General features: G+C 39.5%; 1 protein-coding gene across 3 annotated transcripts in view; it reads left to right on the top strand.

The window, feature by feature from the left end:
* Positions 1 to 27531, top strand: part of LOC134208685 (ecdysone-induced protein 74EF-like) — a 717955-nt gene that overhangs the window by 187296 nt on the left and 503128 nt on the right. For all 3 annotated transcript variants that reach the window (XM_062684484.1, XM_062684485.1, XM_062684486.1), the window contains exon 2: positions 6870 to 6943. The gene's annotated coding sequence lies outside the window, so the exon portion shown is untranslated. The remainder of the gene's footprint in view (positions 1 to 6869; positions 6944 to 27531) is intronic.

Here is a 27531-nt window from a genome sequence, read left to right as displayed (position 1 = left end):
GCTTCTCACGCTCCACCATCGAATTGGGAATTTCAAATGTTTCCGTTCGTCCAGTTGGATCGGTGTCCAGTTCAACCACATCTTCCTCGGCCACTTCAACTACGTTGTTCCGCATTGCTTCCGCTGTTGTTTGTCCGAATCCAATAACGACACCGGAGTATGTTTTCCGTTGTCCGTCTTGCACATTCATTGCCTTCTTTCCAACTTTCCTTTGTGGACACGTATCCTTCCGATGACCTTCCGTTCGACACAAAAAGCATTTGTCTCGTAAATCTTGATAGAACACGTTTCCTTTCCAATTTGATATTTCCAACGATGATGGAATTTCACTTTTCACATCGATGTACACGCCTCTTACGCCTGTGTACATGTGGTCCAGTCCTAAGTTTGGCGGGAATTTCTCCCGAACCACACGATCCACTTCCCCATACTCCGCAAGACACTGTTTCAGTTCATTATCTGGCAACTCCGGTGGCAAGTCAAACACTCGGACGTATCGAACATTGCTGCCGGCAATCGTCATCTTCACTTCCACTGACATCCCGCTGGTGTAATGGAATTTTCGAGGTTCCATATTCTTCTTCAGTGACTCTTGCATTGCTTGCAACGAAACAAATTTCACAAACAGCGAACGATCCATAGCTGTTTTATAGACTGTTTCCATTGAAGATACATCGAAGTCCAATTGTCTCACAAACCCAGCAATCTCTAAACATGTTGGTCGGGGAGCGGTATGTGGAAAACGAAATTGGACGGTATTGACGATCATTTCGCACATTCTGATTGCCCACGGTGAAGAGAAGCGTACGAGCGAGGACCGATAGATAATGCGAAAGGCAACGGTGCCTGGTACCTACAGTGCCTGTATTTAACACAATCCAGCAGCAAACTGGTAGACGTCCGCGCGCGACGAGAGCAAAACAGCAACTGATCTTCTTCTTCTTCTTATTGGCATTACATCCCCACACTGGGACAGAGCCACCTCGCAGCTTAGTGTTCATTAAGCACTTCCACAGTTATTAACTGCGAGGTTTCTAAGCCAAGTTACCATTTTTGCATTCGTATATCATGAGGCTAACACGATGATACTTTTATGCCCAAGGTAGCCATTTCCAAGCCGAAAATTGCCTAGACCGGCACCGGGAATCGAACCCAGCCACCCTCAGCATGGCCTTGCTTTGTAGCCGCGCGTCTTACCGCACGGTTAAGGAGGGCCCCTGTGTATGTAATATGTAATGTATTATGAGGCGATTGTTCGACCTGCACTCTAGTTGGGGTAGCTCTTCGATAAGCGAAATATTCCTCACTGGTCTACTGAGTATTGTCCGTTTTCCGTTGTCTTTTGAAAGTATTCAGTTTGAACAACCATTTGTTTAAAAACAGTGAAATGGGGATGGTGATGTTTCAGAAGTTTTCCTGATTTATTAGATTTTTAAATCTTTGCAGATTTAAGAATGCTGATTTAAGATTTAAGATTTAGGACCCTCAAGACCCTCAACTTCAGTCGGTTCAAGTTTCCTATATTCTCTTAATTATTCAGATATTTACATTCCATTTTCAATGGATTGAATCTCCAGGCTTTACAGATTCATCATGGAATGGAGAACTTTTCTTGGACGCCAGGCAATGTGAGGCAAGTGGGCTGAACCCGGGACTGGCCCGCATAATTTAGAACGTTTGGCCACTTAAACCTAATGCCTACATGCAGATAGCGCATTCCAAGGCTATTATTGTTCAGGTTCGACTCCCACCGCAGCAGTCTAGCTAGCGTCTAGCAGTCACGATTTTCGTTAATCTTCCAAGGCTAACTCTATATAGAAAAAAAGCGAATGATAAAAAATGTTTTCACCATAACCAAACAAAAATGCTCGCCTAATATTTCTAACAGACCTCAGTAAAAATTTAGAAAAAGTCGAATTTCTCTACTACAATCAACAATTTTCATATTGCATACTTTCATATTTGAACCGTTTGTTTGAGAAACTGCATATGTAACATTTTTGGCCAAAATGAGATTTTTATATATTCTGAATCCTCGTCCAAAAATACATATTCTGGCAAAAACTAAGAAAAAGAAATTTTTGTTCAGGAATGTATGAAAAAAAAAAACGTTTGTTTGAGAAACTACATATGTCCACGTACTTTGCAGAGCAATTGTGGAGTACTGCTTACATTTTTTGCACTGAAAGTGCCCTAGAGTGTTGAGTTTTGCCAAAAACTATTGATCTGTATCGAAGAAATCGAAAGATTCGGTGCAAATTTGTTAAAAAACAGTTTTTTGTTGTTTTCTCGTAATAGTGTAAAATGGACTTATGCAGTTTCTCAAACAAATGATTCATTTGTTGAAAAGACCAGTTTGGAAAAAATAAATTTTTTTATAAATATTCATGAATTTGGTTGAAAATTTGCCTGGAGTTCAAAACGTTAATTTTACCTCATTTCATTTATGGTGATTTCATTTATACAAATGCTTTGATTTCCTCAATTGATAAACTTACACAGATAGAAAAAGTTGTTGAAATTTACACGAAAAGTAATGCACATAAAGGGAACGCCAAAAAGAGCGTAAATTTAATCGATATTATCGCCTGAATGTATGCGACTTCCATTGCATCATGTCAGTTTTTATCTGATTTATGCTATAGAAATTGACATAATGCAATAGAAATTGCATACATTTAGGGCGAACTTGTTGGAAAAGATCCATATCCGCCCGGAATAGTGTAATTTTCCACGTCTATATTTTTTACGCGCTAATTAGTTTTCATAATTTTTTTCTGTGTAGGTGTGCTCAAAATGCTTGCATCAGATACGTTTTTAATTTATCTAGATACTCTAGAGTATCTCTTCTTCATAAGGTTCTCATCGGATGTAATTTTTCTAATTTTTATAAGTATAGATCATGCATTACATTGTTTTAAATTATGCTGTCGCAAAAGCCTTACTGTTTATTCTCTAAGCTAAACCCCATGCGAAGTGATCGCAATAGAAATTACCACATTCCACAGCATCGATCTACTTATTATAGTCAATCGCAACGCTCGCTCGAGGCGTTGTTTAATGGAATCAGTTGCCTCTAAATATTAAGTCCAACGTTTCAATGTTTAACTTTAAAAGGGACCTTAAGCAGCATTTGGCAGTGTAAATCAGTTAGATGAGGAAAAAAAAAAATAAAAACACGAGGTCTAATTAACGTATATATGTATTACTTGTGGTAGCAATTGAAAAGGCTTGTAGCCTTATGTTACGATTTCATGAAATAAATAAATACAAGATGTTGATTGAAATGGAGGGGTGGCACTTTGAACCTGTAATACTTTTCAAAATGATGAACAGATCCAATCAATGTGAAATCTGTTTATTGCAGTTATAAATCGGCTTTTTTATTTTTACTGAGGTCTGTTGGATATATTAATCTATGAATATGTTTACGTTGTTTATTCTGAGGGGCATACTTTTGGAAACGGTGAACAGGTTAATTATGTCCTTTTGTAAAATTAAGCTAGATTCTGCCTATGGCATTTGGGTAACAATATTATACTTAAAAACTTAACAATATTATGCTTAAAAATATTAAACTAAATTATTTTCTACGTGGATTTTTTTTTATTTATATATAATGCAAAAAAAACTATTCAATAAAAATTCCGCGGAAAAAAATTAAATTTCGTTTCGTTTCGTAAAATTTCGAATCAAATGGACCTCGATTTCGTTTCGTTTCGAAGTCTCGGAAGTAAATCTGAATTTCGTTTCGTTTCGAACCAACAATAGCATTTCTAATTTCGTTTCGTTTCGTCAGGAAAAAATGTGTTATCGCATACCCTTACTATGTATGGCAAATCAACCAAAGGCTTGGCCCAATCTCACCCCTTTTTAGCGTGCATTGCTTGTTGCTACGAAAAACCAGAACCGCTATATAAATATGCATAAAATTCGATAAAACAACAACAGATTATCGTAACATGATAACCAGGTATCCATCAATCTAAAAACTAGTTATGTAATAGATTTGTAATGCCCCACTGACACTATTTTAATCCGGGTTCATTATGGTACGAGCACAATTAGTTCTTGTAATTTGTTTTGTGATTTCCTAGACGTGAATTTTACTATAATTTTGAACCGTTTGAAGTTTTGATCAAAATTCGTAACAGATTCTGAGATATTAGGAGTTGAAACATTTTTCGTTTTTGGCCTAATCTTACCCCCTAGGCCCAATGTCAGCCCGAACGACGGTATGTAGAAAATACCATCATCACCCGGTGCCTTCATATTTTTAAATTTTCTAGTAATAGATCTCACTTCATCCAAATTATTTCCCAACGAAGGGTCAAAAACATTCTCTTGATTGAGAATGTCTTCGAAGCTCCGTGTAACGTGATCCTCAATTGGACTAGTGAGACCTAGACTAAAATTATGGACACTCACGAACTGCTGAGCAAGTTTTTTAGCCTTTTCGCCATTTGTTAATAAAATTTTATTTCCCTCTTCAAGCGCTGGAATTGGCTTTTGAGGTTATTTAAGAATTTTCGTTAATTTCCAAAAGGGTTTCGAACTGGAATCCAACTTCGAGACAATATTCTCAAAGTTGGTTATACTTACCTGGCACAGGGGTTACCGTGATCATCTCAAAGTTGGTATTTCTCAGAATAACGAAACGTTTTTTAATTTCATTTTGCAAATCTCGCCAAATAACTTTCAACGCGAGATCGCGAGTTCTTTGGTATTGCCTTCGCCTCACATTTTTATGACGGATCAGTAGCTGAAGATCGTCGTCAATAATAATGCAGAATAATAATAATACCTATACGACTAAAACACACATGCGTATGATGATGATGCGACTCCACCAACTGTATTGGTACGAAGACATAGTATGGGTACTTATTTAGTTTAGCATTAGAAACCGCTGCTGCACTGCAGTTTCAGGAAGTAAATAGTCGACTGCCGACGGTCGTCGGCGGGGATCGTGTCCAAGCCGAACTCGTGACATGACTAGACGGTGACTAGAACGCTTGTGATGGAGCAGGCAATAGAGGAGCAACTTGATCTAAACGACCACGGATCGTGGTGCTGCTGATGACGATGGCGACGAGCAACCGAATGGAACGAACACACACGGACGGGTGTAGTTCGAATTCAAGGATACGCGGTGGGGTTCGTCGTCGTTGATGGTTTAGTTACAGATAAAGAGACCAAATCTGGAGAAAGGTTTTATTGGTCATGAATTAGATGAACTATTCAAATTTCTTTGGTTGTGTATCACATTTGGAGGATTTTTTAATTTGTCATTTCAACATACATATGGAGCGATAAAAAAAATCAAAATCTGTTTGTCTATGTTAGTAGGAAGTGTTCTAAGCAATAGTACACGCAAAAAAATATTGCAGTCGAAACTACCATTCCGAGGGTTATTTTAAGAATATGCACCGACGATTTTCAGCAGATAACAAACCCGTTTGGTTTTACCATGCGCGCAGTAAAAATCAACTGTGGCCCATGCGGAATGTTGTCATATGAACTGAAACAGTGGTGAATTTCTCTGAAACCATGGTAAAATTTACTGAAATTCCATGGTAGTTTTAAAAACAGAGCGTAGTCTACAAAATAGTAGTTTTAACCACGGAATTTTTTTCTGTGTAGTATATATTAGGTGTTGCATTTTTTCGTTGAATTTTATTTCTTTTTTAATACAGAGATTTAACTTATTCGAAAACATTCGGTTATTGTAACCAAGGCAGCGTGAAAACACCGAGAACCAAGAAAGCGAGTTATCGATGATCGTCTGGATTATATCAAACACCGTAATGACTACACTCGCTACTGGTCTTGAGACAGACACTTGTCTCTCCTGAGAAATCACAAACGCGAATGCAAATATCCATGCCTAGAAACCGATCACCCTGAGATGCAAATTGCAAAGTGCAAGTGATCGACCGGCAAAACATCCGACGCGCCGCGCCGCCGGCAGGCACGGCCGAGAGCCAGAAGCGCACAAATTCATGATCGCAACAGCCTTGGACCTTGGGCGGCCTCACTCCACCAGCACACCGGTGTTATTTATTGCTCTGTCTAGCGTGGATTCTGTGCTGCTGGGTACAGCTACCGGCCGCGGCTGGCTGGTTGTAAATCGTTAGATGCGCTTAGGATTATTAGTCATTACGTTGCTCCTGCACGGCATTTCCTGTTACTCATTGCGCACCTAACCAGATAGTACGATCTGTTTATTAGATAATACGTTTATCTAAAAATTATTTATTCAGTTTATTGATAATGACAAGATTTTAACGTAATATGAGAAAATGTTCAAAACAATTTATCAATACTTAACCGAGCTTGGCGTGACATAAACAGGAGCCGTCCTCAGTAAAAATTGATTATGAATAAAAAGAAAAAATATACATAATAAGGGTGATTTATGACATTATAATATGAGGTGTGATTTTAGTTCAGGAATGGAACAATTACTTTTACATCCGGCAGTGCCTCATTTATAAGCATGTACGAAAATATTTCACCCTTCGTAGCGCGCGAATAGGTTTTGTACTAATTTGACGTTAGCTCGCTGCAATTTATGAAAAATTCAAAATCAACAATAATTTTAAATATTCGAAGTTTAAAATAATTTTCCTAACATTCGATGTCTGTTTGTCTGAGGTAAGGTGAAGTAAGACACGATGAACTATGACATTCAAAATACATACATCATGTGTTGATCGTGTTTAGAGATGACAAAAAGTTGTTTAGTTATTTGTGATTCATTGGCATATCTGATATCGTTCATCTATGAGCCGCTTCACAAAAATATATATAATTTAATCTAAATGTATTCCTCTACTAAATGTTTCTTCTTCTTTTCTTATCCACAGATTTGATCAACTATAATGATGGAAATCCTACATTAGAAGAAATTTGAGCAGCTTTGCTGCTTACTGCCCAAAAGGTAAGTTTATATAAAAAAAACTAGCTGACCCGGCGAACTTTGTCTCGCCCAAAACTGATCAATTTCCTGATAATTTTTTTACGTACACAATTTATCTAAAAACAAACAGGTTTTTCAAAATAACTTTTCCTTTTTTTGACATTATTTTATCATAACACTTTTCGAATTAATTTAGTAGCCAAAACAAAATTAACAAAAATCGATCCTTTCGTTATCGGATGATAATGTCAACTTAGATGACATGATTTGAAATTATCATACAAAATGCACGACAAACCATTTTATCGGAGAGATTTAATTTCGAATGTCATTTTTTTTTTTTTTCAAAAAGGAAGGGACATAAATTAGCAAAAATTGAGCTGTCTATTCTTGAGTCATGCGCGGTCGTACAAATGCCAACTTTGTTCTATATATATATATAGATAGAGAAGAGAAGAGAAGATGATCAAAATTGAAAAAAAATCATGCAAATTGTACGAAAAACCATTTCAACGAAAAGATTGTGCATTGATCTTTAAAGTATTCCATTTCATCTTAACATTTTTCCTCGTAAATAGAAGAAGAAAATGGATATAAATTAGCAAAAATTGGGTTGTCTATTCTTGAGCGATGCGCGGTCGTACAAATGCCAACTTTGTTTTATATATATAGAATTAAAGATGGTTCTTCTTCTTCTTCTTATTGGCATTACATCCCCACACTGGGATAGAGCCGCCTCGCAGCTTAGTGTTCATTAAGCACTTCCACAGTTATTAACTGCGAGGTTTCTAAGCCAGGTTACCATTTTTGCATTCGTATATCATGAGGCTAACAACGATGATACTTTTATGCCCAGGGAAGTCGAGACAATTTCCAATCCGAAAATTGCCTAGACCGGCACCATAATCGAACCCAGCCACCCTCAGCATGGCCTTGCTTTGTAGTCGCGCGTCTTACCGCACGGCTATCAGGTATCAGGTATCAGAACGTCGGCTCAGGAGGCACGTTCCCCTCAATTCGAGAGATTTGTGCCATCGCCTTCACAGCCTTTCTCATCACGCACCTGACGGAAAAGGAAGTGAACAAAAAGGAAAGGAATATGGATGGGAGAAAAATGGGAAGTTTGGGAAAGGTACCCTTGAAGAGGGCATACAACGTATACAACACGTACAAAAGCTCATAGCTCCTTACCACAACGGGTTATGAACAACAGAACACTTTGAAGGTTCAGGTTTCTGTAGTCAATTTCACTTAGTAAGTGTTTACCAAATATTTGGAAACGCAGTTGCGCATAAACTGGGCAGTTACATATCAGATGATAAGAAGTTCCATAATCGGATTCACAACCATCACAGACAAAGGATTCAACACGTTGAATATTTGCCATGTGATAGTTGAGTCGGCAGTGACCTGTCAAGGCCTTGACTAAGACACTGCAATTCTGTTTAGACAGATTAGCTAAATAGTTAGCTACTACCGGAGATGGCTCTCGGATATACAATTTTGTTTGTCGACATGAATCCAAACTACTCCAATACCGTTTGTGCTGAGTGGAAGCCCAAGAGCTAATCAAACGCTTCACCCAACACTTAGATATTGGAATAGCTGGCTCAGGACCAAAAAAGTCTTGTGATGCTCCAGTGCGAGCTAACTCATCAGCCAATTCGTTTCCAGCTATGGAAGCATGGCCAGGTACCCATATAAGGTGTAAAGTATTAACTGAATTCAGTTCCTCAATTTGAGTTCGACATGCGATTACTAACTTCGACCTTGAGTTGGCCGAGGCGAGAGCTTTAATAGCTGCTTGGCTATCTGAACAGAAGTATATTACTTTGCCCATAATGCGTTGCTGCAGTGCAGATTGCACTCCACACATGATGGCAAATATTTCCGCTTGAAAGACAGTGCAGTGTGTACCCAGTGAGTGTGACTGTTCCAATCTCAGCTCACGCGAATAGACGCCTGCACCTGCTCTACCTTCGAGGAGGGAGCCGTCAGTGTAACAAACAATGCTGTCCGACATACTTCTCTCCAAATAACCAGATGTCCACTCATCCCGCGAGGGGAATTGTGTTGAAAATGTCCTATAAGGGAAACTACTAGCGAGTGTGAGATCACTTGGAGCAAGGACTGTTCTGTCTCAATCAAGCATGAGCTGTAACAGCGAAGTGTGTGTGTAGAACTGCGGTTTACATGATTCTCTTCCATGAAACCGAGAACCCATAATCAGTAAGTACAGGAAAGTGCTTTTTGGTTGAGATGTATGTGTAGTGGGACAACGTCGAGAAGAACCTCGAGAGCAGCCGTGGAGTCGAAGAGAACGCACCAGTCATTGCCATTAGGCACATCCTTTGAAGATGGCCTAATTTAGACTGAATTGTCCTCACTTCACCCTTTTGCCACCACACAAGACATCCATAAGCCAAAATTGGTCGTACAACTGTTGTGTAAATCCATTTGATATATTTAGGTTTAAGACCCCAAGTTTTACCAAAAGTTCGTCGGCATTGACCGAAAGCCATACACGCCTTTTTGACTCTGAACTCAATGTTAGGAGTCCAGGAGAGCTTGGAATCAAGAATTAGTCCCACATACTTTACCTGATCCGTTACATTGATTTCAGAGTCAAAAAGATGTAATGGGCGAATACCATTACGGTTACGTTTTTCCGTGAAAAGTACAATAGATGTTTTATTCGGATTAACCGAAAGGCCATATTGGCGACACCAACTTTCGACTGCCTGAAGAGCATTTTGCATCAGGTCGAATAAAGTAGTAATACACAAACTGGCTATTAATATTAGATAGTCGTCGGCAAATCCATAGGTAGGAAAACCGCCATTATTGAGTAATCTCAATAGCGTATCTGCAACGAGGTTCCACAAAAGTGGAGATAATACTCCCCCTTGAGGGCAGCCACAGACACTCAATTTCCTAATCGCTGCTTGACGTAATGTCGAGTAGAGATGTCGGTTTTTAAGCATCTGGTGAATCCATTTGGTAATAATATTAGGTAGCCCATGACAACGTGCGGCTTCCAATATTGCATCGAAAGACACGTTGTCAAAAGCACCCTCAATATCTAAGAACGCACCCAAGCATGATTGCTTTTGAGCAAATGCTTTTTCGATGTCGTAGACAACCTTGTGTAGAAGAGTCACGGTGGACTTTCCAGATTGGTAAGCATGTTGATTAACATGAAGAGGCATGTTTGCCAAACAGTCATCACGAATGTGATGATCGATAATGCGTTCTAAGCATTTCAGAAGAAATGAGGTCAGACTGATGGGTCTAAAACTCTTTGCTTCTTCATACGAAGCACGTCCTCCTTTTGGGATAAACTTTACAGTGACATCCCGCCAGGATATGGGAATATACCCAGTAGCAAAACTGCATACTAAAAGTTTTTTTCAAAACATGTTTGATATGCTCAAAACCCTTCTTAAAAAGAACGGGATAAATCCCATCTTCCCCTGGAGATTTGTAAGGAGCAAAACTATTAAGAGCCCATTGAATCGATTCAGTAGTTATGATTCTACGAGCCTGAGCCCAAGACCCATAACTACATGAAAAGACATCAGGAACATCCGAAGATGCAATATCTACACATCCAGGGAAGTGTGTATAAAATAAGTGCTCTAACGCTTCTTCGTCAGAAGAAGTGTAGTCGCCATTTGGCTTGCGAATTTCGCCAACTTGGAAATCCTTGGATCTCGCAAGAATTTTGTTCAATCGAGTGGCTTCACTCAAATTGGAAACATTTGCACAAAGGTTTTTCCAGCCGAATCGTTCAGCAGATCGTAGAGCCTTCTTGTAAGCTTTGCGAGCCAACTTGAAAGAATCCGTCCCTGCTGAAAGGCGTCTGTTCCAACTCCTTCTACACTGCTTCCTGAGCTTAGCCAAATCGGAATTCCACCACGGGGTTCCTCTTGAGGTTTTCACAGAACGCAAGGGCAAGCTTCTTCAAAAGCTTCCACGATATGCAACGTTGTAGTATCAACGGCATCATCCAAGTCGGTAGGAGTTTCAATGGATGGTAGATATCCATGAAATTTTGTCGAGAGCAACTCTGTATAGAGATCCCAGTTGGTTGAACGGGGATTTCTAAAACGCAAGGTCTGCGAAGAAACATTCAACTGATCAAAATAGATGTAGCGATGGTCAGATATGGATTCCTCATCTGACACATGCCAATTCGTCAACTCGTGACTGATTCTATTGGAGCAGAGAGTTATGTCTAATACTTCTGCTCTATTAGATACCATAAAGGTTGGGCGATTGCCTATGTTAAGTAAACCAAGTTCGGTACTACTTAAGTATTCCATCAAGCTGGAGCCTCTCAGATTGATATCCGAGCTACCCAGATGATGTGATGAGCATTAGCATCACTACCGACAATTAGCGGAAGGCCTTTTGACGTGCAATAACTGACCACTTGTTTGAAAGCATCCGTAGGGATGATTCATCATGTGGTAAATAAACCGAACAATAGACGTATTTCCTGACGGGGATCCGCCAGTTGCATCAATTGTGACAGCACATACATCTCTGGTTGTTAGTTCAGAGATAAGTGTAGCAACGATAGCGTTGTTAACAAGTACACATGCACGCGGCATTGATCGAGAGTTTGCCATTTCATTACTGAAAGCAGCAAAACCGGGTTCACTAGGTTACCTAGGTAAAAGCTACCCTTGCGAAAATAGGGTTCCTGCACCAAAGCCACTTGGGATTTGCCATTTTGCATAAGTCTACAAAGATTAATCGTTGCTGTTCTTTTGTGCTGAAGATTGATTTGAGCTATCCTAACTGTAGCCATTGCGAATTACGATAATACACTCCACAACTTCAACATTTATGTGAACAGCAACGATGAAACCAAGTCGGTATCGTATCAAGAACGTCAAAGACGAAACACAGAGTACACTGTGAAAAACGCATAAAGCGAATCCATATAGGTGACAATTAGATAAAAACTAAATAAAAACATACTCATAATCCCACCCTTATTTAACCTCAAGTTGAGATTGAATAAGAGTAGCCGATTATTCCGGAGAAGCAATAAGTCAACTACGCCATAGCTCCGGTTGGCGCAATAAGGGCTCAATACTGTGAAGGGTGCCCTGGTGCTTCACAGGCTCCGTTAGCGGTTAGGTTCATTTTAGACCCCCCTAACCATTCATTCATAGGCACGGTAAGCATAAAGCCGCATCACACCAAGAATTAGGGGTCACCTGTATGGTGGACTTTTACCACTGGAACAGGCAATCCGTAGCGTTATTCTTAGCCAGACAACCGGCTGCCGACACCACACGGCTATCTAGGCTGTTCGTGGAGAGAAGTTGACATTGACTTTACGTCAACTCTCAATGTGGCCGAACAGCCGCAAAATTGGGCTGTCTATTCTTGAGCGATGCGCGGTCGTACAAATGCCAACTTTGTTTTATATATATAGAATAAAAGATGGTTCTTCTTCTTCTTCTTATTGGCATTACATCCCCACACTGGGATAGAGCCGCCTCGCAGCTTAGTGTTCATTAAGCACTTCCACAGTTATTAACTGCGAGGTTTCTAAGCCAGGTTACCATTTTTGCATTCGTATATCATGAGGCTAACAACGATGATACTTTTATGCCCAGGGAAGTCGAGACAATTTCCAATCCGAAAATTACCTAGACCGGCACCGGGAATCGAACCCAGCCACCCTCAGCATGGTCTTGCTTTGTAGCCGCGCGTCTTACCGCACGGCTAAGGAAAAGATGGTTACGCCCAAGATTTTTGTATGTACAGGTTATCCGGCTTCGTCAGTAGATGGGAATAACCAGCGCGGGGGGGAAACATACATTTTCAGTGCAAAACGTAAACAAACGAGCATAAATTCCATACAAAAATCCAAGATGGCGGAGTTGGGGATATTGACAAGTCGGATAACCTATACATAAAAAAATCTTGGTCACGCCATTCTAATATTCGATCCAATATGAACTGTGGCCTATTGACAAATAATCCAAAATCTATAATTAGGCTCGTTTTGAATACCGCGTGACCTTTTGGAAATTATTTCATTGGTAATTATACTGCTCAAAGCGAAAAGGAGTAGTTAAAAGTAATGAAGATACATATTCGATGCCAAAAGCTGTTTGAACTTAATTAAAATAAAAATATTTTAGATGCTTTTCTGGGAAATTCGTGGGACACTTCCTTCCTCACATGCCCTTTTTGTAGTTTTTATTTTATCATTATTGTTGCTCTAAGGGTCTGGGTCATTTGGCCAAAAGTCATTTGGCATTTGATGTATTTTTTCCCATAGATAAAGTGGATCAAGGATATATTCTGATAAATTTAGACTGCAGAACGATGGGCAAAGAAACGGCAGAACTACTTCAGAGGAAGAGATAATATCCACCATTGCCTTTCCGAGTAGCACAATCCAGACAGATTCAGTTGCAGCGACATAAATATGACTAGATTTGGTCGTACATAAGTCAAGGAAACTCGTCTATGACAAGTGTGTTGCTCGGGACTCCGGGCAAAGTTCGACTTTCAAAAAACGAATTACATTTACCGTTACCTTATTCTGAGCAAACGTTCACTTTAAAAGAAGAGAACAATTCCACCATTGCCTTATTTCGGGCAAGCCCCTACTTTCAAAGAAAGGATTTCATCCACCATTGCTTTAATTTGGAGAAACGCCTACGTTTTAAAGAAGGGATCTTCTTCTTCTTATTGGCATTACATCCCCACACTGGGACAGAGCCGCCTCGCAGCTTAGTGTTCATTAAGCACTTCCACAGTTATTAACCGCGAGGTTTCTAAGCCAGGTTACCATTTTTGCATTCGTTTATCATGAGGCTAGCACGATGATAATTTTATGCCCAGGGAAGTCGAGACAATTTCCAATCCGAAAATTGCCTAGACCGGCACCGGGAATCGAACCCAGCCACCCTCAGCATGGTCTTGCTTTGTAGCCGCGCATCTTACCGCACGGCTAAGGAGGGATCACATCCACCATTTAGAGGTATGCGCCGCCGCTGACAGTTTTTCTACATTTCTGCTTCGGCGCGCCGCCGTTCGAAATTTGTCAAGCCACTGATCTGTAATTTTTCACGCCGATTCAAATTTGTAGAAGCCCACAGAATTTTCCAAGCACACTTAATTCTATTTGCCGGGCTCGGTTAACGAATTACCGATTTCTTAATTGTTGGTAGTAACCTCGGTAATCGAATTCATTTACCGACACCTCAGTTCAGCATTTACGGTAGTGAACCGTCAAAAACTTCCGTAAAATATCACGGATGGATTTGTAAAAATATTACCGACTTGTGTAATCGAAAGAACCGATTCAAATGTAATTTAATTTCCGCCTTCCTTTTTGATAATAAATAATTACACACATAAATATTTGTAAGGCTGCATTATGAAATCAGGTTGTAAAGAATAAGTGATGAAATATGTTTCTGTTTCTGTATTCCGCTGATTTTAATACAGGACTAGCACTATGGGAAGCTGACATGGAGATAGCGGTGAGGAATAAGGCAGGCCTAGCAATTGTCTGAAAATTTCATGTAAATTTGTAAAATAGATTTTTTTTAAGAAAAAGTGGAAATTCCAACAACAGTAAAGGAGTCGTACACTAATTACGTAAGCACTTATGTGTCCCCCCATTTGAACGTAAGAAAATGTGCGCTTCTTTAGAGGTCTTCATGGTATTAATGGTATTAATGATCAATCCCCCTATTGAAAAATATGTTGTCCATATTTCAACATACAAGGTTTGTTTCTTCACAAAAGTTGTAGCAAAACTTTCCCTCGTTCCTAAGCTCGTAATTTCATTATTTTTGGAGATGAGTTATGTTTTATGCCGACAACCCCTTAAAATAGTTTTTAGCCTTTCTCGTACTAAGTACGAGTAAAGGCTATATATTCGCTCTATAAAAAAAAACTTTTTCATTTGACATTTTCTTACGTTCCATATAAATAAAAAAAATATTTGTATGGGAAAAATCTTACATGGGTTGAAAAACTCAGAAAAATTGCTTACGTAATTAGTGTACGGCTCCAAAGCAAATTGGGCAAATCAAGCATCCGAAAGATACTCAATTTGCATATAAGAGCTAATTGCGGTGGAGGTTGGTACTCTGATGGTGATGGATTTTCCGCAAAGTGGACCATTATTACGCTATCTAGAGAGTGGGAGGTTAATGGATTGATTCCCTCCATGACACGTGGATTCGTTTTTCGCAAAATTCATATCAATTTGCCGAAGGCAACAATGCCGAATATGTAATTTGACCGAACAAATAATTTGGCCGAAAAGTTTACTTGGTCGAATGGGAAATACGGCCGAAATTGTCGTTCGGCCGAATAGTTCCTTTGGCTAAAAAAGTCGGTTGGCTGAATAGCTTATTTGACCGAAATGGTCGTTTGACAGAAAGGGCCATTCGGTCTAAATGGACATTCGCCCGAAAGCGTCGTTTGGCTGAACTAACCAGTTCATTTTGGCGAAAAGGTCGTGTAGTAAAATGGCCGAAGATGCCGTTTGGTCGACTGGTTGTTTGGTGGATAGGACATTTTAGGGTAAAATGACCCTTATTTCCAAAATACTCTTTCCACCAAACGGCATTTTCAATTAAATGACGGCAAACAACTTCTCCGGCTGTATGTCGCTTTCAGCCAAACCATTTCGGTCAAACCATTAGCGTCCTACTCACTTATGCTCGACGTAAACCATAAAAATTACCGAGTACATCAGCAATTCCATTTGAAATTACTGATTTACTGTAATTGTTCTTATAAGGGAAGATTAAATAATACGTAACGCAAAAATTGACCATTTTCTAATCCCGCCCCCACCCCAACATTATCGCTATGTCACACTTTCAATATGAAGGATCTATTATTTGTTGTGTGGATTGTCAAACTTACGCCCCCTATAAGCGTTACGTAATATATGGATACTCCCTAAACTACATTCTACATTAATTTTTATTACTGATTTTTTGGTAATGCTCATTGTTTACTGGAATTCTGCCAAAAGCCAGTAAAAATATTTACTGAGTTTTCTTCAAAAAAGAGAAGAGTGACAACTAACAAATCAGAAAAAAATAATAATTTCATTGCGTCCCGTTACCCAATTCTCAACTGTAAAAAGATTTTCAGATTTAGACTTTTGCAAAAATAAATATTATTTTGGATCATAATTTTGGAAATATTTTTTACTGGAAAACTCAGCAAATAAAAAGTAAACCAAACAGTTTACGAACTGTGTGCCATGAATTTATAGTTATTTGAATTCTCGTTTGGCAGTGTATAATATGCATAATATCCATTGCCGATATCTATACTCCAAATAATCTAAACGTTGTTTCCACCTGAATTTTCAGGTACATTTTACGTGCACACGTAGCTGCAAATGCTTTAGAAAATTCAGGTGAAACTTACGTGTCCGGTGAACTCTATCCAAAACTCAGGTAGAACTTACCTGATTTTCACGTAGAATGAAATTTCTATTGGTAAATCAGGTAAAAGTTACGTGAATTTCAGGTGGAAAAAATCTACGTATTTTTTTAGGTGGAAAGAATGTGCAGATTTTTTTGTGTGTATCTTTCGATCTTACGTCTCACGTGACTCGCCATACGCAAGCGCGTCAACGAGGCATAATTTGAATTAAGCTTCAGTAGGCCATGACTTAGGGAAGATCCATTAATTACGTAACGCAAAAATTGGGAATTTTCAACCCCCCCTCCCCCCTATGTCACACTTTTTGTATGAAGCGTCTGAACTTTTTGTATGAGTTGTCACACTTCACTTGACCCCCTCCCCTCCCCCCTCTAAGCGTTACGTACACGTAAAAAAATAACCTTATATGTTATGGCAAAAAACCATTCGAAAATACTTATACTCTTCATTATGCCACCTAATGAATGATCCCATATCAAAAAGCTAATAACATTCATAAGTTAATGAAAAGTATAAGTTTCCGAATGTATGTGACTAATGCGATGTATAAGTTTTTTCTTATACATGTCATTAAGCGCCTGCTTTGGCAAAAAAAGTATTAGAAATATTAATAATAAACAACATTAATTTTTTTTACGTGTAATTTGTGGACGTTCCCTTACAACACGTTTGCAAAGCAAGCAGTTTTCCCCCCGATTAGTTACGGACGACACGTAAGTACTATTTTGTCCCCGACTAATCCAGCTTTCCACGTTCACCATAATGGCGGATGCTATAAATTTTTAGACACTAACTGTTTCCCGACACTGAACTGAATTTTTAGTCTAAGCAAACATTGAATTTGCCGTTACCAATAACAGCCAATGCGTTGTTTGTTTATCGTCATCAAGAAAAAAAATGGTGTTGAATGCTTCGACAAAAGATTTTATCTTTTGACATGAAAGGTGGTTAAACAGGAAAGGAGCCGAACTATTATTGACTTAAAAAATACCCAGATTTCGGTGTGCTGAACCACTCATTGCTCATCGTAATTTTATTTGCCCACATCACAGGTCTTTTGTTCGTCGCAGCATGTGACACGACTAGGATTTCGTACCTAGATGAATTTCTCACAACTTAATCCATACTGCTAAATATTTAAAAATGTATATCCTATGTATGCGACAAATATTTGAACCGTTGAAAAGAAAGACAACCGTTCTCCCATCGCAAAGGTTTTTACTTTATTTCAAAATTGGATTCTCATGATATATAATAAGTTAATAGGTTCCGCCGTGCGGGACTTCTTTTGACAAATCGGGGGCTACTTTGGACATTTTGACACAAGAGTTATAACGTAAATTACTATCGAATGACCATTATTAACATTCAGGTGTCTTGTTGATAGTTGGATGAAATCTTTCTGTTTCAAATTTGGTATTTTTTTCGTTTAAATTTTTTAGAAAATCAAAATTCCAAAGTAGCCCCCGTAGTAAATAGAAGCCTCACACGACGGTATATGATTAAGTTATTAAGGATATGCTCAAAATCATATTTAAAATTGAGTAGTGAAACGTTTCAATAATCCAGACCAGGTATTTCTTTTCAGACAACTAAATCTACTAAACCAACTAAAAATTTATGTTACCAAAATGAAAACGTTTGCGAATATTTGATTTCGAACTGTTAGATATAGTTTTCTATTCCATCTCGAAGTGAAAAGTTGAAAGGCAGAAGGTAACAACACCTGATATCTTGCGAAGCGTATACAAATGCTGCATTCACACCAGCTCGTCACATCAGCGACGACTAAAGCCTAAACGCAGTGCAGCGGAACGGTGACGGAAATTGCAAGGTTTAACAGTAATTAACTGGGCTAACTATCAAATCTTGATCTTTATGACGGAAGAACGAGTATCTTTCTTTTTCATGCTTTAAATATTTATTGTGCACTTGGGATGTAAATTCATAAAATAATTTGCTGTATGGATGAAGTTGTGCGAGCTTTACCTACATGCCAGTCATACCGAGTCACGAAGAGCAAAATACCTTCGATGTCGGTCAAATAAAATTACGATGAGCTGCGAGTGTTCCCGCACACCGAAATATGTGTCTTTTGGAAGTCTCTAATAATTCGGCTCAGCGTATCTAGCTCGATCCCTCTGAATGCCTCTATCAATTGTACTTCTGTTCTGAAGATAAATTTTCATGGGGTAAAACGTATCTTTTAGAAGTTTGAGTTACTTCCACTTCAGCACAAGAACTATTATATCAATGAATCACCATTCGTCATTTCTAAAGGTATAATTTGCTAGCGGAGCCACTTGAATGTCCATTTAATAAATGTGTGGGCCTCATAAATTAGTGTTATTAGGATATCTCAGTATCTAGAATAAAGCAAATATTAGTAATAATAATAGTATCAGAAATATAAAATAGTATTTTTCGAAGGATATTCGTCACCATTTTTTCCTTGTTGACGATAAACAAACAACCCATTGGCTGTTATTGGCAACGGCAAACAGCACTGTTTGCTTAGACTAAAATTTCAGTTCAGTGTCGGGAAGCAGTTAATGTCAAAATTTTTATAGCATCCGCCATTATGGCGAACGTGGAAAGCTGGATACATAACATATTCGGCTGGTTCTTTTCCGATGACACGAGGCCACACAGGAACAACTCAGTAAGTTCTGATTTGATCGGTACTTTTTGACAATTCATAAGCATTTTTAATACCGAGTTTTCAGTAACCAAACTATTTACCGACTTTAGTCAGTTGTTCAAAAAGTCGGTACAATTTAACCGAAATTTTTATCGAAAGTTACTGTGTAATAACCGTTTCGGACAAATGAAACTCGGCTAGAAGACTTTCGTTTGGATAAATAAGTCATTTGACCGAAAATACCGTTTGCCGAAATTGTCATTTGGCAGAAATCGTCAGTGGCGAATAGGTTAATATCATTATGTCTTTATTTAAGAGACTTGTAGCCGTTGGTTGGCTCGCCTCTAATCTGGCAGAAAGGTCATTTCACTGAAATTGTCATTTGGCCAAACGGGTTTACATTTTATACCATAACACCCGTTCAGCAAATGACATTTTCGGCCGATTGACTCATTCTGCCAAATAACATTTCTAGTAAAATGACCTGTCAAACCATTTCCACCGGCCGAAATGGCTTTCGGTGTGACGCCGAAAACGCAGCCGCCGCCGGCCAAAATTAAGACAAACCAACGCCACCGCCGACGATTTTCGGACCGGCGCACACCTCTACCACCATTTCCTTAATCAGACCAGGCGTGTACTTTTAAAGAAGGGATCACATCCACCTTTGCTTTATTCCTGTGAGATGCGTTCCAACCCAAGAGTAACAATCGCATCGTGTCAGCATCAAGAAGGCAGCCCCTTCAACGCGATGTAGGTAGCGCAACCCTGGTAAGGTAGCCTACCGAAGATTCTACAGTTACCAAGAAAGGCAAAAGTAGAGCAAACGGATTGATTCAACGGCAACAGACTCGGCAACGAATAAAGGACAACGATTGGCAAGTCGGGTCTTGGAACGTAAGAACTTTGAATGAACCCGCACGTGTTGGGCTCCTGGCTCGTGAGCAGGAGAAGGTCGGCGTGAGTGTGGCAGCAATCCAGGAAATACGGTGGCCCAGAACTGGAGAACGTGAATTCCGGGCGGTGGATCCCATAGTGAACACTTCATTCAAGTATCACATCTACTATAGCGGCGATGACAGAGCAGAACGAGGAGTTGGCTTCATGGTGATCGGAAAGCAGATGAAGCGTGTTATCCGATGGAAGCCGATAAGCGACCGCATTTGCGTGTTGATAATGAAGGGCAAATTCTTCAACTATAGCCTGATCAGCATCTATGCCCCAACGAACGATAAGCCTGATGACGTGAAAGATGAGTTCTATGAGAGCCTTGATAAGGCCTACGGAGAGTGCCCAACACACGATGTAAAGATTGTCATCGGGGATGCAAATGCGCAGATCGGAAGAGAAAGTTTCTTTCGCCCTGTCATTGGTACGGAAAGCCTTCATTTCGTTACCAACGATAATGGTCTGCGACTTGTGGCCGTTGCTGCTGCTAGAGGGATGGCAATCGCACGTAAGAATATCCACAAACACACCTGACAACATCCGAGTGGAGACACTTGCTCACAGATAGACCACGTGCTGATTGACGGACGACATTTCTCGGATGTTATAGATGTAAGGTCCGAACATCGACTCGGATTCGGGCAAAAATTCGGGCGCGACCTTCAAGCGTCACGAACTCACGAAACAACAGAACGACGCGTTTCAATTCGCGAAGTCGAAGCAAAATTCTTCACACAAACAATGACAGTTCTTTATGGGTTTTTACAGTAGAGCAACAGAGAGGAGGAGATGGCGGCCATGTTTCACTCAAACTCTGACAGATAGCAATGGGGTTTCCCATAGGAGGGAAGAGCAGAATTTGCTTCGACTTCGCGAATATCCAACGCTTGTCAGTTAAAGGAGTTGCTGAACAGTACCACCAGAAGGTGGACGAGCGGATAGGAGATGCCACCCGATCTGCAGATTGTGGGAAAATATCCACGAAGCAGTGAATAAAACAGCGCAGGAAGTGTTAGGCTCTGCACAGCGACGCCAACGAAATGGCCAGCGAGTGACGGACGAGAAAAATGTTGCTAGGAGTTGAATGCTAGTGGCTCGTACCCGTTCCAACAGAGAGCGGTATAGTGTAGCAAGGGCAGGAGAGAAACGAATCCACCGCAGAAAAAAGGCATCACGAAGAGAGTGTGATAGCTGAAGCGCAGGAGAACATGGATAGAAACGATATGCGGAGATTTTAACGAACTGTCAATGCGCGCGGCATAAGACTGCCCGCCATGTGCAATGACCAAGAGGGGAATTCGCTGACAGACAAGACTATGGTGGCAGCCAGGTGGAAGGAGCACTTCGAAGAGAATTTTGTGTGAGGTTGACCAGTGGAGAATTTTCCGATCACGAAAAGTTTCTTCCTTGCCGGGTCGGGAATTAAACCCACACTCCATAACACATGCATCTAGACGATTAACGTCGCTAACCGAACGGCCACGAAGCCCACCATCCTGCTGGGAATGATGAGATCCCGGTCGAGCTTCTCAAACACGGAAATGAGCAGCTGCATCAATCGATCCACCACATCATATATAAAATAGCCCTGTTTGTCTGCCCGGTGACTAGCCAACCAGACGCAGCACGCGGGGAAATTTTCACAAAAAAATAAACTATTTTACACTTCAAGTCTTTTTTACTATCAGATGCAGAAAACAGAACCAGTGACAACCTTAGACAACCAGACACAGCATTTGATAAAAAAAATCACAGACAACAGACTTTGAAAACTTTGATTTTTTTAAATGCAAAAGAGAATCTTAAAAATTGAAAAAAAAAGCACTTGCCACGGGCGCTACTGCGCCCACAAATAAACTAGTTATTCAGAAAACATGGGAGGATGAAGAACTGTCTGCCGGCTGGTTGGTCATATGACCAATGTATAACAAAGGGCACAGACTAGAGTGTGCCAATTACAGAGGGATCACCCTTCTGAACTCGGCGTACAAAATTCTGTCTTAAACAGGATACGGTTTAACAAACTGAGACCGCTTGAAGAATCCTTCGTCGGCGAATACCAGGCAGGTTTTCGTGAGGGCCGATCAACGAGGGATCAGATGTTTAGCCTGCGGATGATCCTTGATAAATTCCGGGAGTACAACTCACCGTTCATTGGTTTCAAAGCAGCGTACGATTCAGTGAAAAGAAATGAGCTGTGGCAGATAATGTCCGAACATGGTTTTCCGGTGAAACTGATAACGCTGGTGCTGAGGTAGTGCTTGATTGGGATGTGTTAGGAGTTGTTAAAGAGTTTATTTACCTTGGAACGCTTGTGACATGTGACAATGACGTTTCCCGTGAAGTGAAAAGACGTATTGCTGCTGCGAATAGGGCCTTCTACGGATAACGTAACCAGCTTAGAAATTTGCTCTATATAAAACTCTGATTCTACCAGAGGCCCTTCATGGACATGAGGAATGGACATTAAAAGAGTTAGACCGGAGAGCTTTCGGGGTTTCCGAGCGAAACGAAACGCAGACGCATGAATCATGAGCTATATCAGGTATACAAAGAGGAAAATATTTTAAATCGTATAAAATACGGCAGACTCCAGTGGGCTGGTCACTTAGTGGGAATGTCGCAAGAAAGAATAAAGAAAACAATATTCAACAGAGAACCAAATAGGGGTCGGCGACTTCGTGGAAACTGGAGGAACTAGAGGAACATCGCCCAAGACCGTCGATTATGGAAATCTAATACGCCAGGCATAGGTGTATCGACGCTGTAGCCTACCAGGTATACGGGTAGGTAACTGTTTCTGACAACATCGAGTGAGGTGAAAATTCATTGGAAAATTATTTCGACTTATAAATATCGAATAAGGGAGATATCGACTTACGGAGCGAACGCAATATGCTAGATTCTTTAAAGGGACTTTTAATTTCATTGAATGTAAGGAAAATATCGAGTTACAGATCATCGAGTTAGGGAGAGTTCACTGTAGATGATACATTATCATGGGATTCGTAGCAGTGAGGCTGGAGCGGACAGGCATTCAATATCACTGTGCTGTAGAGTGTTGGCTCGATTCCAACCTTAGTCGCAAAACTTTTATTAAGAAAAAAGCATTCTGTAGAACTAATGGACGTTGCACACTGATCCGTTGTCCAGTATGGTGCTTGCTTCGAAGACCAAAATGCTTACGGGAAGCATGAACGTGTAGTGTCTTTTGGAAAATATTCCATCCCTTCCCTGATTGCTGTAAGGACGCGGCCAGCGCCGTTATTGGCCCTGCAAAAGTGGAGCTTTCGGAACAATATCATTGAAGATTTTGTGCTTATTCCATATCTACTCCATTGGTTCCCTGTGTAACTCCGCTATTTATGACAATCGCGGAGGCTGCCAAAATAAATTGTGGCTAATGCCCACCCGAATAAAAAAGTCCAATAGAATTACAATAGAAATTATTGTAATAATACGATAAATTTTATTGTAATTACAATAATCTCTATTGTTGCTCACAATAGAATAACAATTGAGAATATTGTTTCCCACCATAAATCCTATTGTAAATGGCAGTTTTACAATAAAAATAGGGCTTGTTAGTTACCGTAACAATAAAAAAAATCGTTTTTTCTCGAACAAATTTTTGCCATTACAATAAAATTTATTGTTATTCTATTGTCAACATTTTTCTGTCAATAGATTTTATTGTGAGTTTATTGGAACAACAATAAGGCAATTTAATTGGTACAATAGAAGAACAATAGAATTGAATGTTAATCAATAAAATGTATTGTAATTTTATGATATTTTAATGTAATTCTATTGTATTTTCTATTCGGGCATGTCATTGAAACTACATCACCCGTAAATAGCTTGGCTTCATAAATGTAGGTATTATTTAGCTTGAGAAACTGCTTTTGAATGTATAACATTTTCAACACAAAATTTTCACTATGAAAAAAAAAACAGTTATTCGCAAACCATATTTTGAAAAACGCAGTGTTCAAGGACAAAATATAGTGATGAAATGAAATGAGATTGATAGATGCCATAACGGCAATGCACAATACGAAGAAAAAAAAAGTTTTTATTACTCTATATAAAATTCCGTACACTTTGTCTGACGTTTGATAGATATTTTACGGAAAAAATGCCCGTGCTGATGCACTTGGAAGCTAATGGTCAAGATCGCACACTCGGATATGTTGTTGTGTTCCTTTTTTGTTGCGCCCAAGGTAGTTGCACTTCTGCTGACCAAATAGCAGCTTCAACTAGCTACTGTATGTGGTGTGTTCACTACACTATACCTACCATTAGGAGTCAACGTTGGGAGACGCAGGCAGGCAGACAGACACCGAGGAAGGAAGCAAAAATTGCATTCGAGTCAATGCCGTCCGCGTCGAGCAAGCCCCACTACCAGTGCACTACGAGCAGCGGGGTAGCATCGCAAAGGGTGAACTGCAGGAAGCGAGGAATCGATCTCCGCATAGTTGCACTGCATTGCATTTATGTGTTAACCGGGTGCAAAGTGATGCTTGTCGCTGTCAGTGAAAGTGATTCGATTGCACCAGCAGCAGCAGCTAATCTTCGGTGCATGGGGGATGTTCGCTGATGGGTATTATGTGAGATGGATACGCGGAAAATAGCGGTGCGGCAATGTCCAATCATGGGCAGGACTGGGTGATGGATGGGCAGAGCAGACGACGACACGGGTTGGGTTTAATGCGCCGTTCAGAATGTGAATCGGGATTGTTTTGAGCTGGGGTCTTTAAATGGAATTCGTTAGTTGAATGACTTAATATCCAATCAGCTTTGCACGGCAAACTGTGCTGAGCTTTTTCAAAAGAAGTGATTAAATGATCCGAACAAAGCTTCTTATGAAGTTGATTGCTACTTTCACTTCTTGCTTAAAAACCTTGAAAAAATAATACATTTAACATTATCATTGAGATTTGCAGTCATTATTGGTTCACATATCCCACGACACCTTCGATTATGGCAACAGGTTCCATGCAGCTCTTTTTCGTTTGTTTTTCCACTGAACCTAAACGAGAAATTTAAAAAATCGATATGCATTCTTTCCCAAATGTTGATGAATGATTTTTGCAAGCATGTGTGATAGTGGGTATTTAAAAACTAATAGAAACAAGTAGAAAGAAAGTCGTAGACAGTTTTAATCCGTCGAAGTAAAATCTTGTTTGCTGTCGAAGGTCGTTAACGCTGTCCGTCCGCGTCAATGACGACTGTAAACTGGAAAGGGTATTGTCCCTCGTTATATCTATTTACTAATTGAATTGAAGGTTAAACTTGTTGGGGTTTTTACGTATGGCAATGTAAATTTGACGCTTGGTAATGGATTTCATACTTCAAGTTTTCAATACTTGCTTGTCGCAGGATTAATATAATCGGGTAGTTTTCGTTGGGTTATCGTTAGGAATATTTTAATATGGGAACTGTACCGGTTTTGGCCATGTTCCTATTTTGGCCAATTTTGCGAATAAATAAAAAAAAAAGCAATTCGCAAGGGTTTTATTAGTTCTAACAAGAGATATATCCCTCACGCTTCAACGCTGCTTTCAACTGATCGATTATTTTGGAAAAATATGTATTTTTCAGGGTTGGCCAAATTAGGCACTAAGTTGGCCAAAACCGGTGCACTTCCCCTATTCTATTTTCTCCTAAACTAACGTGCTGCAACGAAACAAAATCGCAAGCCACTATTCGAAAACGGGTGCCCCATGCAAATATTATTCAAAAAAGTTTTGTTCAATCGTGTGGTTATAGACCTAAGTAAAACTAAGTAAAAGTGATATTCACTAAACTAAAATGTGCTCGATACACTTTTCTAAAGCAGCTGTGATGAATGTTTCCCTTCAAAAAGATGTATTACCGACAGGGATAGATAACGAACAACGATAAAAGAGAGGCAAAAATCTCTTCGAATCATAACAAGCCATGAAAACAAAACTATAGCACTTGTTGAAATTATATTCTTTGAAATTTTCTCAGGAAATTCTCGGGCAATTTTTTATAATTTTCTCTGGAAATTCTTCGAATCTTCTTTGAGACAATCTTTGTAATTTTATCGGGATGTTCTGTGAAATTTCCTCGGGATAATCTTTGGAATTTCTTTGGGAAAGTTTTTGGAATTCCTTCGAGAAATGATTTGGAGTTTTCTCAATAAATTCTTTCAAATTTCCTTTCCCAAAATTCACGCTGGAATTTGTTTTGGAATTTAGTAGGGATTTCCTCGCAATTTTTGTTTTAAATTTCCTCGAAGAGTTCTTTGAAATTTCCTCGGGAAATTCTTCGCAATATTTTTTTCAAAATAATCTTTGGAATTCCTACAGGAAATTCTCTGATTTACGCGGAATATTATTTAGAATTTTCTCGGGAAATTCTGTGAAACTGCCTCGAGAGGTATCAGAAGCTCCACCGTTTTAGTAAATGAAATCAATAGTTTTTTCTTAATTTACATTTTTTTCTGGATACCTAGTAATGGAAAGTTATGTAATTCATATCTGTGATGGTAAGCATATCGTTTTAGTTTTTTTTTTTCAAATCTGGTTGAATTGTTATATCAAATTCAATTTATTATCTCAAAGATAAATCGTCTAGCTCAAACCTTGGTAGGGGTATGTGGCGGGACCATCATCATCATCATCATCATACATGGTTGTTACGCTATTCTTTCAAATGCATAGGAATTTAGCGAAATTTTGGTGTTTATACTTTATTCACAGAGAACAGGCATGGAAGCTCATACAAAGCACAGAGAACAGATATGGATGTTCGAACAAAATTTCGCTTAAAACGTGTGTAAAGATTTGAATCGCACCTCAGCGCTGCCAACGCAGGCTGCCCGACATAAAAACTCAATCTCACTAAGCGATGGCGTTGGCATACACTACAAAAACAATGTAGTGCTGCCACCTAGGAGCGAGCCTAGGAGCAATTTGGAACACTAGCGCTAAAAAGCAAAACACGGCAAATTTCAACCATATTTATCAGCACACTAGCACCGCGAAACGGAGGCATAACGACATACCACAGACAAACAGCCATAACACATTGAACATTTACTCATCAAATTCAACGTCGTTCAAACACTAACGACATCTGTTGATTTAAGTTAGTTGGGCAAATCACGAACCAGATGGCGGTAGTGAGCAAACGTCAAACTCGAGCAAAAACGATGCGCGCGCCACGAGTGATCGATTGGCCAACTAATGATTATTTGAATTCACCAGTTAATCAGTGAACGATGGAAATTCGACGAGTGTTATGTCTGTTTGTCTGTGGACATACTTAAAAATTACCAGTACAAACTTTTACCACAGACAAACAGACATAACACTCGTCAAATTTCCATCGTTCACTGATTTACTGGTCAGTTCAAATAATCATTAGTTGGCCAATCGGTCACTAGTGGCGCGCGCATCGGATTTGTTCGAGTTTGACATTTGCTCATTACCGCCATCTGGTTTGTGATTTGCCCAACTAACTGAAATTAACAGATGTCGTTAGTGTTTAAATGACGATGAATTTGATGAGTGAATGTTCAATGTGTTATGTC

The sequence above is a fragment of the Armigeres subalbatus genome, chromosome 2 (assembly GCF_024139115.2).
Source record: "Armigeres subalbatus isolate Guangzhou_Male chromosome 2, GZ_Asu_2, whole genome shotgun sequence".
Taxonomy (NCBI): Eukaryota; Metazoa; Arthropoda; class Insecta; order Diptera; family Culicidae; genus Armigeres; species Armigeres subalbatus.
Note: the sequence above shows the minus strand (reverse complement) of the source record. Positions and strands in the feature narration are given on the sequence as shown.